This window comes from Macaca nemestrina, chromosome 12 (assembly GCF_043159975.1).
Source record: "Macaca nemestrina isolate mMacNem1 chromosome 12, mMacNem.hap1, whole genome shotgun sequence".
Lineage (NCBI taxonomy): Eukaryota > Metazoa > Chordata > Mammalia > Primates > Cercopithecidae > Macaca > Macaca nemestrina.
The window spans coordinates 110,457,650-110,471,685 of NC_092136.1; positions in this window are offsets into that span (position 1 = coordinate 110,457,650).

Consider the following 14,036-nt stretch of genomic DNA (forward strand, 5'->3'; position numbering starts at 1 on the left):
ATCTAGACTCTGTAGCCTTTTGCTAACTTTCTGTGCAGAGATAGTTGTCTGTTTTCTACTTGAGTTAGTCAAAATCAACTTCTCTTGTATGCAACCAAAGAACCCTGTCTGGTACAGATGGCATTCACTTCTTTATTATAAATAGGTATTACATTAATCATTCATATTAAGATTCTGGTTAACCAAATCCATCCTTACCCCACTCCACCCCTGATTACTTTATATGAGGCTGTCACTAAGCCAGATCTGTCTATCCTGTGCATGTGAAAGTGATCTTTTATTTTTATGCTTTAATCTGTCTCTATTACATTAAATTTTGTTAATTTGGTCAATTTCTGTTGGGGTTGCTTTTAATCTGGATGCCTGGCTTTCATCTATCACACTCATCTAGGTTTTCTGTTATCAGCAGATGCCACAAAATAACATAATGCATCCGTGGACCACTGTCTAGATTCTGACATATTTGCTTCTGAATTTGATAATGCCAAGTGATGGTGAGAATGTGGGATGCCAGTGGGGGTATAAACTCATACTACCACTTTGAAGACAGACTGCAGGAAATTAAAATAAAACAAAAAATAGAGATACCTGGCTGGGCACGGTGGCTCATGCCAGCACTTGGGAGTGCATCCCAGCACTTGGGAGGCCGAGGCGGGTGGATCATGAGGTCAAGAGATCGAGACCATCCTGGCCAACATGGTGAAACCCCATCTCTACTAAAAATACAAAAATTAGCCAGGCATGTTGGAGTGCGCCTATAGTCCCAGCTACTCAGGAGGCTGAGGCAGGAGAATCGTTTGAACCCAGGAGGCGGAGGGTGCAGTGAGCCAAGATTGCATTACTGCACTCCAGTATGGGCGACAGAGTAAGACTGTCAAAAACAAACAAACAAACAAACAAAACCTATACCCTACAACACAGAAATCTTATTTCTAGGTAAAATGGAAAAAGTTCCCTTGTCCCCCTTGCAGGGTGTACAATGGGGGTGTGGCTCGCTTCTTTGGTGCCTCCCTGCTCAAACCTCTATGGGGAGCATGCAGACGGGCAGGCTGTGGGGCTCTGACCCGGGCTTTCTGTATCCCAGGGTTTTTTTGCCTTGGTGTACTGGAAGAATCAGATCACACATGTGCTTGGAGAATGAGTGCAAGGTTTTGTTGAGTGGAAGTACCTCTCAGCAGATGGGGGAGCCAGAAGGGAGATGGTTTTCCCCTGGAGTCAGGCTGCCCAGCAGCCGGGCTCTCCTTTGTCTGCCCAGCCAAACTCCGCATTGTTCAGGGGGCCGATGGCCTGCTGGTGTGTTCTTCTGCCAGCATGCTCCTCTCGACATCCTCTGGACGTCCAGCTGCTTGTGTGTGCTTGTATGCGCTTCTGCCGATGTGTTCCTCTCGATGTCCAGCCACTTGTGTCTCTTCTCGCTAGGGTCTTAGGGTTTTTATAGGCACAGGATGGGGGTATGGTGGGCCAGGGTGGTCTTGGGAAATGCAACATTTGGGTATGAAAACAGAAGCGCCTGTCCTTGCCTAGGTCCATGGGCATAGGCCCGAGGGTAGAGCCCTTGCCAGGGACTATGCTCTTCTCCCAGCACCTCCCTGCCCACCTGCCACATCATAGGTATACATGCTAAATAAAGTCTTCCACATGGCACATAGAGCTAAGTATTAGAATGCAGACTGTAATAACAAAGTATTAGAAATGATGTACTATATTCATAAAATGAAATATTGTTTTAAAAATAGATCAAATTTATAACCATGGATAAATCTCAAATGTATAATGTCAAATGAAAAAAAGGAAATAGCAAAAGAATATACCTGGTATAAAACCATTTGTGAATTAAAAGAAAGAAAAAAATACTATATGTGATTTTGGATACCTCTATGCGTGGTAAAAGTTTAAAAACATATGGAAGGGATACATATCAACATCAGACTAATTGTTATGGAGAAGAAGGGACAAGAAAGAGATGGTGTGAGAAGGACTGATTCTATAGTGACTCTATAATGATTTATGTGGAAATATTTTAAAACTAACCTTTTTATAGATTTTTATGGTCATTAAAGCATTGGGTGCTGCAGATGACAATTTGGGTTCATACTGATCTGGGTCCAATTCTGGCTTCAAGCTGTGCAACCACAGGTAAATTGTGTAAGCTCCATCAACATCAGTTTTCTCAACTGTTAAATGGGAACAATAATTAAGCCTATTTTACAGACTTGCCATGAGAGTGGAATTATATTAGATATCTAAATGGTTGAGCATGGTGCTTGGTCTGTAATAGCGCTAAATAAATGTGAAATATTGGTTTCTTTCCTCTTGCTGAGGCTAGTGAAGCATACGTGGAAGAGGGTAGGAGTGGGAAGTGGTAGGATGGGGAGGGCAGGGAGGAGGACGAGTAAGAGTTGTATTCACAGCCGATGTGGGGAACAAACCGTGGAAGGAGGAACTCCATGAGCGAGAGACTGCACATAAGGAGAAGGCAACGAGTGAAACAGCTGAAACATTAGGGAAAAACAACCCAACACAGCAAATAACCCAATCCAGTGGAATGAGCTGGAAATCATGGCAAACCGGAGACCAAGAGAAGAAAACATATTTATACTCCTGGAAGGAAATACAAATGGAAAGACAAACGCCCAGACTGGAGCAAACAGGCTGCCCCTGCATCCCTGCCTCTCCCTGGGGGCTTCGCAGTCCCCGAGTCTGCCTTTTGCAGGTTACTTCTTTCTTAACCCTTTTCAACTTTACTCCGATTCTGTCAGGAAACCAGGTGGAATAGGCTGGGCTACACTTCTCTTGAAACAATATTCGACCCCCTTACCCTGTGCTTTCAGGAATGCTATGGTTTGAATGATGGTTTTGCCTCAAAAATTCAGGTGTAGAGGCTTAATGGCCAGTGCGATAGTATCAAGAGGCAGGTCCTTTAAGAGGCGATTAGGTCGTGAGGCTTCTCCCTCATGAGTGGCATTAGGGACCTTATAAAAGGGCTTGAGGGAGTGGATTTTCTAGCCTTTTCTTTGTGTCTTGCCCTTCCACGTGTGAGGATGAAGCAAGAAATGCTCACCAGATGCCAGCACCTTGATCTTGGACTTCTCAGCTTCCAGAATTTGTGAGGAAATACATTTCTGTTCTTTGTTAAGTTGCTCAGTCTCAGGTATTTTGTTATAGTGGCACAAATGACTTAAGACACAGGAAATGCGTAAAGTGTGGTGACCCTATAAAATGTTGTGCTCTTAAAACCCTGAAAAGTTGGTGTGAGTGAGGACATAACATATTCAGAGATAACTCATTGCTTCAGCTAGAGAAGGGCATAGGCTGGCCAAGTGACTCTCATTACCTTTTACCTTGAATCTTGCACCCCATTCTCCACTTTTCCATCTCCTCTCTTTCCCAGTCCAGTTTTAGTTTTTCTGAGATAGAGTTCAAATTTCATCATTCTTCTGCTCAAAAACATTCAATAGCTTCCCCATTGTCCTCAAACTTAAGGACTAGTTCTTTGGTTTAACCTTTAGGAACCCGCCATAATTTTACCCTAACCCACTTTTTCTAACTTTTCCAAATTATTTTTCCTCTAGACTGATTCTCACATCACTACATTCCAGCCCCACCCCCAACAGTTACTGCTTTTCCATCTTTGTTCTTTTCATCATGTGCTCCCTCCATCCTCCCATTTCCATGTGTCCAATTTTTTCTCATCCTTCATGGACTACTTCAAATGCCATTTGCTTTGTAAAGCATTTTTGGATCCTCTTTCCTTCCTCCCCTAGCTGGACGTAAGTATTCAGTGCAATTTTACTTAAGAAACTATTGAGATTGGAGTCAAGATGGCCAACTAGATGCAAGCTGGAAAAGCTTCTTCCACTGAGAGACAAGACTATCAAGCAGACCAGCACACTCCAAGATCTTCAGGAAGAAGGCATTGAGGGCAGCAGGTGGGGGACAGACAGAGGACAGGCCCTGGGCTGAAGTGGGGAGGTCAGTGGGGACCCTGCATGGGGTTGCTGAGCACCGGGACTCATTCCTGGCCACAAGAAGTTCCTGGAGAAGCAGTGAGTTAAATAGGTGTGGAGTGAACCACTCTCACCGTGGACCTCTGGAATCCTAGCTGCATGAGACCCCATGACCCCACGGGCATTTGAGCTGGCAGCGAGAGCTGCGTGGGGAGTTGGTGGAGACAGGCCTCTAGCCATGCAGAGCCCAGAGGGTTTGGGGCAGGAATGGCTGCAGTGGAGTATATTCAGGAACCCCCATCCTCCAAGGTTCACCATGCTCCTCTAGGTGCCTGTGACCTTTGTTGACTGTCAGACCTGGACAGAGCAGGGCTATGTTGCCTGGTGGATGGGCAACCCCCATGTCTGAGCACCCTCATGTCTGCCTGCCTCTCCTTGGGTTCCTGCTTGGCTGTGCCCACTTGCCATACAGCCTTAGATGCCCAACTAGGGCATTTACCAGGAGCCACCACCATATCTCCTTCATGAGCACACCCTGTGTAACCTTTGGAGAGCTTCTGCAGATGGGCCAGCATTGGCATGCACTCACTTGCAGCCTCCTCCCGTTGGTTGGCAGGTGTGCGTGGGTGGACCTTGCCACCCTGCAGCCACTGGTGCATATACACAGACCTCACTGCCATGCCATCACTAGACAAGTACACACACGTGGTCTCCACCACCCCACTGCCACCAGTACCCAAGTATGCATGCCAACTCTGCTGTGCCACTGCACTGCCACCCCCCTGTACATGCAGGTGGATTCCACTATACTGCAACTACTGGTGCATGTGCATTCATGGACACTGCTGCTCTGCTGCCACCAGTGCACACATGCAAACACTGCCATGCCACTGTCCTGCTGTTGCTAGCACATGTACATGAGTATGGACCCTGCTGCCACCACTCTGATGAGGCATTTTTTGCCAGCACCTCCAAGCAGAGTGTTGTGGCCAGTGGACTGGGAACACCTCAGCCCCTCCAGTGCAGCAGGTGCTTAACCTTGAGGGGCCAGAGAACAAAGGAGCTGTGGGCCTGGTCCCAGCCCTTCAGGGTTAGAGAACACAGGCCAGGAGTGCTAAGCTGAGCTTTGGCTCCCCGAAATCATCCAGAAATGAAGCCAGTAGACTGAACCCAACTTATACCACAATCAAACCCTCAAGGGCATCAAGGATATATAAGCAAAAAGCCCCATCCAAAAGACAGCAATTTCAAACATCAAAGGAACATCAGTTCGCAGAGATGAGAACGAACTGGTGCAAGAACTCTGGCAACTCAAAAGCCAGAGTGTCTTCTTACCTCCAAAAGACCACAGTAGTTCCCCAGCAATAGTTCTTAGCTAGGCTGAAATGGTTGAAATGACAGACATAGAATTCAGAATTTGGATGGCAACAAAGATCATCGAGATTCAGAAGGAAGTTGAAACCCAATCCAAGGAATCCAGCAAAATTTTACAAGAGCTGAAAGACAAAATAGCCATTTGAAGAAAAAACCAAACTGCTCTGATAGCGCTGAAAAACTCACTACAAGAATTTTGTAATACAATCATAAATATTAACAGCAGAATAGACAAAGCTGAGGAAAGAATCTCAGAGCTCCAAGAATGTTTATTTAAACCAACTCAGCAGACAAAAATAAGGAAAAAAGAGTGAAGAAAGCCCCTGAGAAATATGGGATTATGTAAAGAGAGACCAAACCTATGACTCATTGGCATTCCTGAAAAAGGAGGAGAGTGAGTGAGCAACTTGGAAAACATATTTGAGGATATTGTCCACAAAAATTTCCCCAGCCTTTCTAGAGAGATTGACATTCAAATTCGGGAAATTTAGAGAACCCCTGCAAAATATACAAGATGACCATCCTTAAGACACATGGTAATTCAGATTCTCCAAGGTCAATGTGAAAGAAAAAAATATTACAGGCAGTTAGAAAGAAGGGGCAGGTCACCTATAATGGGAGCTCCATCAGGCTAACAGGAGAGCTTTCAGCAGAAACCCTATAAGCTAGAAAATATTGGGGGCCTATATTTAGCATTCTTAAAGAAATTTTGACCATGAATTTTATATCCAGCCAAACTAAGCTTCATAAGTGAAAGAGAAGTAAAATCCTTTCTAGACAAGAAAATGCTAAGGGAATTAGTTATCATCAGACCAGCCTTATAGGAGGTCTTTAAGGGAGTCCTAAACATGGAAATGAGTGGCTGTTACTGGCCACCATAAAAACACACACACTTAAGTAATAGACCATTGACACTATAAAGCAACTACACAATCAAGCCTAGATAACAACCGTGTAACAATATGATGACAGGATCAAATCAGCACATATCAATATTAACCTTGAATATAAATGGGCTAAATGCCCCACTTAAAACGTGCTGAGTAGCAAGTCAGATAAAGAAACAAGGCCTAACTCTATGCTGTCTTCAAGAGACCCATCTCACATGCAGTGACACCCACCGGGCCAAAGTAAAGGGATGGAGAAAAATCTATCAAGCAAATGGAAAACAAACCAAAAAAAAAAATTTATATTAAAATATAGCAGGGGTTGCTATTCCTATTTTCCACAAAATTGTCTTTAAACCAACAATGATAAAAAAGGACAAAGAAGGGCATTACATAATGATAAAGCATTCAATTTGACAAAAGGACTTAACTATCCTAAATACATATATTCCCAACACTGGAGCACCCAGATATGTAAGACAAGTTCTTAGAGATCTGCAAAGAGACTTGGATAACCACACAATCATAGTAGGAGACTTCAACACCCCATTGACAGTATTAGGCAGGTCAATGAGGTAGAAAACTAACAAAGATATTCAGGACCTAAACTCAAACTTGACCAAATGTACCTAACAGACATCTACATAACATTCCACCCAAAAGCACATGGCATATACTCTAAAATCAACCACATGCTCAGCTATAAAGCAATTCTCAACAAATTAAGAAAAAAAACCTGAAATCATACCAACAATACTCCTGGACTACAGTACAATAAAAAATCAGTACCAAGAAGATCTCTCAAAACCATACAATTATATGGAAATTAAACAACCTGCTCCTGAAGGCCTTTTGGGTAAACAAAGAAATTAAGGCAGAAATCAAGAAATTCTTTGAAACTAATGAAAAGATACATTACATCCACCTGCATGTACAGGAGGGTGGCAGTGCAGTGGCACAGCAGAGTTGGCATGCACACTTGGATACTGGTGGCAGTGGGGTGGTGGAGTTCTTGTCCAGTGATGGCATGGCAGTGAGGTCTGTGCATATGCACCAAAGATACAACATAGTAGAATCTCTGGGATACATCTAGAGCAGTGTTAAGAAGAAAGTTTACAGTGCTAACTGCCCACATCAAAAAGTTAGAAAGATCTCAACTTAATTACCTAATATAACACCTAGAGGAACCAGAAAAACAAGAGAAAACCAACCCCAAAGCTCACAGAAGAAAAGAAATAACCAAAATCAGAGCTGAACTGAATGAAATTGAGGCACAAATAAACTATACAACAGATTAACAAAACCAAAAGTTTGTTTTCTGAAACAATAAAATTGATACACTACAAACTAGAATAATAAAAACAGAGAAAAGATCCAAATATACACAATCAGAAATGACAATGGGGACATTGCCATTGACCCCAAAGAAATATAGAAAACCCTCAGGGACTACTATGAACACCTCTGTGCATAAAAACTAGAAAACCTAGAAGAAGTAGATAAATTCCTGGAAACATATAACCTCCCAAGATTGGACCAGGAAGAAATTGAGACCCTTAACAGACCTCAATAATGAGTTCCAAAGTTGAAGCAGTAATAAAAAGACTACCAACCAGAAAAAGCCTGAACCAGATGGATTCATGGCTGAATTCTACCAGATATACAAGGAAGAGCTAGACCAATTCTGCTGAAACTATTGCAGCAAGTTGAGGAGGAGGGACTCCCCCCTGACTCACTCTGTGAGGCCAGCATCATTCTCATACCAAAACCTGGCAGAGACACAATGAAAAAAAAAAAAAAAACTTCAGGCTAATATCCTTGATTAACACACATGCAAAAATACTCAACAAAACACTAACCAATTGAATCCAGCAGCACATCAAAAAGCTAATCCACCATAATCAAGTAGGCTTTAATCATTGGGATGCAAGGTTGGTTCAACATACACAAATCAATAAATGTGATTTATCACACAAACTGGATTAAAAACAGAAACCACATGATCTCAATAGAAGCAGAAAAGGCTTTCAATAAAATGAAACATCCTCTCATTAAAAACTCTCAACAAGCTATGCATTAAAGGAACATACCTAAAAATAATAATAGCTATCTGTGACAGACCCACAGCCAACATCATACTGAATGGGCAAAAGCTGGAATCATTCCCCTTCAGAACTGGAACAAGACAAGGATGCCCACTCCCACCACTCCTGTATAACATAGTACTGGAAGTCCTTGCCATAGCAATCAGGCAAGAGAAAGGAATAAAAGCCATCCAAATAGGAATAGAGGAAGTAAAACTCTCTGATTGCCAATGATATGATTCCATACCTAGAAATTCCCATAGTCTCTGCCTAAAGGCTCCTAGATCTGATAAACAACTTCAGCAAAGTTTCAGGATACAAAATCAATGTACAAAATTGGTAGCATTTCTAGATACCAATATTGTCCAAGCTGAGAAACCAATCAAGAATGTAATCCCATTTACAATAGCCACAAAAAGAATAAAATACCTAGGAATACAGCTATCTAGGGAGGTGAAAGATCTCTACAATGAAAATTCTAAAACACTACTGAAATAAATCAGAGCTAACACAAACAAATGAAAGAGATAACACAAACATTTGTTTACAACAAGAATTACAAAACAATGCTGAAAGAAATTAGAGATCATGCAAACAAATGAAAAAACATCCCATGCTCATGGATAGGAAGAATCCATATTGTTAAAATGGCCATACTGCCCAAAGCAATGTACAGATTCAATGCTATTTCTATCAAGCTACCAATGACGTTTTTCATGGAATTAGAAGAAATGATTCTCAACCAAAAAGAGCCCAAATTGCAAAAGCAATCCTAATAAAAAAGAACAAAGCTGGAGGCATCACACCAGCTGACTTTATTCTATAAAGCTACAGTAACCGGAACATGATGGTACTGGTACAAAACAGTTACATAGGTCATGGAAAAGAATAGAGCACCCAGATATAAAGCCACATGCTTACAACCATCTGATCTTTGACAAAGTTGACAAAAACAAGCAATGGGGAAAGGACCTCCTATTCAATATATGGTGCTGGGATAACTGGCTAGCTCTATGCAGAAGAATGAAACTGGACCCCTTCTTTTCACCATATACAAAAACCAACTCAGGATGAATTAAAACTTTTAATATAAAACCTAAACCTATAAAAACTCAACAGAAAAACCTTGGAAATAGCATTTTGGACATAGGTCTTGGCAAAGATTTTATGATGAAGACTCCAAAGCAGTTGCAACAATAACAAAAATTGACAAGTGGGACCGAATTAAAGAGTTTCCATACAGCAAAAAGCAAGCAAATAAACAAGAAAAACCTATCAACAGAGTAAACGGAAAACCTACAGAGTTGAAAATATTTGCAAATTATGTGTCTGACAAAATTCTGCATGTTAGCATCCAGAATCTATAAGGAACTTAAATTTACAAGCAAACAACAAATGACCTCATTAAAAAATGGGCAAAGGACCTGAATAGACACTTGTCAAAAGAAGACATGCACATGGCCAACAAGCATAGGAAAAAAATGTCCATATCACTAATTATCAAAGAAATTCAAATCAAAACCCCAATGAAATAGTATCTCACACCAGTCAGAATGGCTACTATTAAAAAGTTGGAAAATAACAGATGCTGGTGAGGTTGTGGAGAAAAGTAATGATTATACACTGCTGGTGGGAATGCAAATTAGTTCATCCATTGTGGAGAGCAGTTTGGAGGTTCCTCAGATAACTTAAAAATAGAGCTAGCATCCCACCTAGCAATCCCATTCCTGGGTATATACCCAAAGGAATAGAAATCGTTCTACTACATAGACACATGCATGCGTATGTTTATCACAGTAATATTCACAATAGGCAAAGACATGGAATTAACCTAGATGCCCATCAACAGTGGACTGGATAAAGAAAATGTGATACATATACACCATGGAATACTACGCAGTTATAAAAAAGAACAAAATCGTGTCCTTTGTAGCCACAAGGAAGTTGCTGGAGGCCATTATCTTATGTGAATTTACATAGGAACAGAAATTCGAAAACTGCATGTTCTCACTTAGAAGTGGGAACTAAACATTGAGGACACATGGACAAGTAGAAGGAACAACAGATGCCAGGGCCTACTTGAGGATGAAGGGTAGGAGGAGGGTGAGGATAATAAGAACTGTCTATTGGGTACTATGCTCATTACCTGGGTGATGAAATAATCTGTACACCAAAGCTGCGTGACCTGCAATTTACCCATGTCACAAACTTGCACATGTATTCCCTGAACCTAAAATGAAGGTTGGAAAATAAAGACACTACTGTGCTTGCTGGGCATGAGAGAGACAAAAAGAATAACACATGGTCCCTCTCCTCTATCAGGAACACCTAGTCAGGAAGGCAGGCATATAAACAATGAATCCTAAACCAAGGTGACAATAAGACATCATCAATGAGAACAAGGCCCTAGGGAGCCACCATGGAGTCACCAGCATCTCTTGCCTCCTAATTTTTCTCTGATTCTTCTCCTGCCCATTTCCCCCACCTTACAATTTCTTTGATTATCATTATTATTATACTTAAGTTCTAGGGTACATGTGCACAACGTGCAGGCTCATTACATAGGTATACATGTGCCATGCTGGCCCGCTGCCCCATCAACACGTCATTTACATTAGGTACTTCTCCCAGTGCTATCCCTCCTCCGGCCCCCCATCCCACAACAGGCTCCAGTGCGTGATGTTCCCCACCCTGTGTCCAAGGGTTCTCACTGTTTAGTTCCCACCTATGAGTGAGAACATGTGGCGTTTGGTTTTCCGTCCTTGTGACAGTTTGCTCAGAATGATGGTTTCCAGCCTCATCCATGTCCCTGCAAAGGACATGAACTCATCCTTTTTTTATGGCTGCATAGTATTCCATGGTGTATATGTGCCACATTTTCTTAATCCAGTCTATCACTGATGGACATTGGGGTTGGTTCCAAGTCTTTGCTATTGTGAATAGTGCCGCAATAAACATACATGTGCATGTGTCTTTATAGTAGCATCATTTATAATCCTTTGGGTATATACCCAGTAATGGGATCACTGGGTCAAATGGTATTTCTAGCTCTAGATCCTTGAGGAATCACCACACTGTCTTCCACAATGTTTGAACTAGTTTACACTCCCAGCAACAGTATAATATTCCTATTTCTCCACATCCTCTCCAGCACCTGTTGTTTCCTGACTTTTTAATGATCACCATTCTAACTGGTGTGAGATGGTATCTCATTGTGGTTTTGATTTGCATTTCTCTGATGACCAGTGATGATGAACATTTTTTCATGTGCCTGTTGGCTGCATAAATGTCTTCTTTTGAGAAGTGTCTGTTCATATGCTTTGCCTACTTTTTGATGGGGTTGTTTGCCTTTTTCTTGTAAATTTAAGTTCTTTGTAGATTCTGGATATTAGTCCTTTGTCAGATGGGTAGATTGCAAAAATGTTCTCCCATTCTGTAGGTTGCCTGTTCACTCTGATGGTAGTTTCTTTTGCTGTGCAGAAGCTCTTTCGTTTAATTAGATCCCATTTGTCAATTTTGGCTTTTGTTGCTATTGCTTTTGCTGTTTTAGTCATGAAGTCCTTGCCCATGCCTACGTCCTGAATGGTATTACCTAGGTTTTCTTCTAGGGTTTTTATGGTTTTAGGTCTAACATTTAAGTCTTTAATCCATCTTGAATTAATTTTTGTATAAGTTGTAAGGAAGGGATCCAGTTTCAGCTTTCGACATACGGCTAGCCAGTTTTCCCAGCACCATTTATTAAATAGGGAATCCCTTCCCCATTTCTTGTTTTTGTCAGGTTTGTCGAAGATCAGATGGTTGTAGATGTGTAGTATTATTTCTGAGGCCTCTGTTCTGTTCCATTGGTCTATATCTCTGTTTTCGTACCAGTACCATGCTATTTTGGTTACTGTAGGCTTATAGTATAGTTTGAAGTCAGGTAGTGTGATGCTTCCAGGTTTGTTCTTTTGGCTTAGGACTGTCTTGGCAATGCAGGCTCTTTTTAGGTTCCATATGAACTTTAAAGTAGTTTTTTTCTAGTTCTGTGAAGAAGAAAGTCATTGGTAGCTTGATGGGGATGGCATTGAATCTATAAATTACCTTGGGCAGTATGGCCATTTTGATGATATTGATTCTTCCTATCCATGAGCATGGAATGATCTTCCATTTGTTTGTGTCCTCTTTTACTTCCTTGAGCAGTGGTTTGTAGTTCTCCTTGAAGTGGTCCTTCACATCCCTTGTAAGTTGCATTCCTAAGTATTTTATTCTCTTTGTAGCAATTGTGAATGGGAGGTCACTCACAATTTGGCTCTCAATATAGTATATATACACCTATATTGGTGTATAGGAATGCTTGTGATTTTTACACATTGATTTTGTATCCTGAGACTTTGCTGAAGTTGCTTATTAGCTTAAGGAGATTTTGGGCTGAGACGATGGGGTTTTCTAACTTTACAATCATGTCATCTGCAAACAGGGATGATTTGATTTCCTCTTTTCCTAATTGAATACCCTTTATTTCTTTCTCTTGATTGCCCTGGCCAGAACTTCCAACACTACAATGAATAGGAGTGGTGCGAGAGGGCATCCCTGTCTTGTGCCAGTTTTCAAAGGGAATGCTTCCAGTTTTTGCCCATTCAGTATGATATTGGCTGTGGGTTTGTCACAAATAGCTCTTATTATTTTGAGATACATTCCAGCAATACCTAGTTTGTTGAGAGTTTTTAGCATGAATGGCTGAATTTTGTCAAAGGCCTTTTCTGATTCTATTGAGACAATCATGTGGTTTTTGTCGATGGTTCTGTTTATGTAATGGATTACGTTTATTGATTTGCATATGTTGAACCAGCCTTGCATCCCAGGGATGAAGCCAACTTGATCGTAGTGGATAAGCTTTTTGATGTGCTGCTGGATTCGGTTTGCCAGTATTTTATTGAGGATTTTCACATTGATATTCATCAGGCATATTGGTCTAAAATTCTCTTTTTTGTTGTGTCTCTGCCAGGCTTTGGTATCAGGATGATGCTGGCCTCATAAAAAGAGTTAGGGAGGATTCCCTCTTTTTCTATTGATTGGAATAGTTTCAGAAGGAATGGTACTAGCTCCTCTTTGTACCTCTGGTAGAATCTGGCTGTGAATCCATCTGGTCCTGGACTTTTTTTTTGGTTGGTAAGCTATTACTGCCTCAATTTCAGAGTCTGTTATTGGTGTATTCAGAGATTCAATTTCTTCCTGGTTTGCTCTTGGGAGGGTGTATGTGTCCAGGAATGTATCAGTTTCTTCTAGATTTTCTAGTTTATTTGCGTAGATGTATTTATAGTCTTCTCTGATGGTAGTTTGTATTTCTGTGGGATCGGTGGTGATATCCCCTTTATCATTTTTTATTGTATCTATTTGATTCTTCTCTCTTTTCTTCTTTATTAGTCTTGCTAGCAGTCTATCAATTTTGTTGATCTTTTTAAAAATCCAGCTCCTGGATTCATTGATTTTTTGAAGTGTTTTTTGTGTCTCTATCTCCTTCAGTTCTGCTCTGATCTTAGTTGTTTCTTGCATTCTGCTAACTGTTGAATTTGTTGGCTCTTGCTTCTCTAGTTCTTTTAATTGTGATGTTAGGGTGCCAATTTTAGATCTTTCCTGCTTTCTTTTGTCCCCCACCTTACAATTTCTTCTCTCCACACCTGTCAGAGGGTTGACTCTGACTGATATGTTCCTCCCCTGCTTCAATCCCTCCAGAGTCTTGCTGTTGTACATGGAATAAAATCTAA